This window comes from Babylonia areolata, chromosome 18 (genome assembly GCF_041734735.1).
Source record: "Babylonia areolata isolate BAREFJ2019XMU chromosome 18, ASM4173473v1, whole genome shotgun sequence".
NCBI lineage: Eukaryota > Metazoa > Mollusca > Gastropoda > Neogastropoda > Buccinidae > Babylonia > Babylonia areolata.
Genome location: NC_134893.1, coordinates 21,271,121 through 21,271,836, shown reverse-complemented (window position 1 = coordinate 21,271,836; position 716 = coordinate 21,271,121).

Sequence of the window (716 nt, the reverse complement as noted above, 5' to 3'; positions counted from 1 at the left end):
TCTGGTGAAGCCTCGGCGTTGACGGGTGGAGGTGGAGGAGGTGGTGGTGGTGTTGGTGGTGGTGGACGTCATCTGTTCAATGCTGTGACGTAAGAGAGACTTGACGCAGTTTGTCTGAAACACAGTATGGCGGCAGTGTGAATAACTCGATCACAAAACACACACACACACACACACACACACACACACACACACATATATATATATATATATATATATATATATATATATATACATACATACATACATACATACATACATACGCAAACACACACAATGATACAAACACACACACACACACAGATTCACACACACGCGCGCGCGCGCACGCACACACACACACACACACTTGCATTGACACAAATACGTATTAGTTCGTATAATATCACAAAGAGTGGAAAGACGTAAAACCGTTGACTAATATTGCTACTGTTCCTGGTACTGCTGCTATTACTGCTGCTGCTGCTGCTGCTACTACTACCCTTTTTTTTTTTATAATACATACATACACGGAAACACACACACACACACACACACACACACACACACACACACACACACACACACACACACTTACACACACTTACACACACTCACACACGCACAAAGTCAGGAAGACAGACAGACACACAGACACACACACACACACACACACACACACACACACACACACACACACACACACACACACACACTCACTCACTCACACAGAGTCA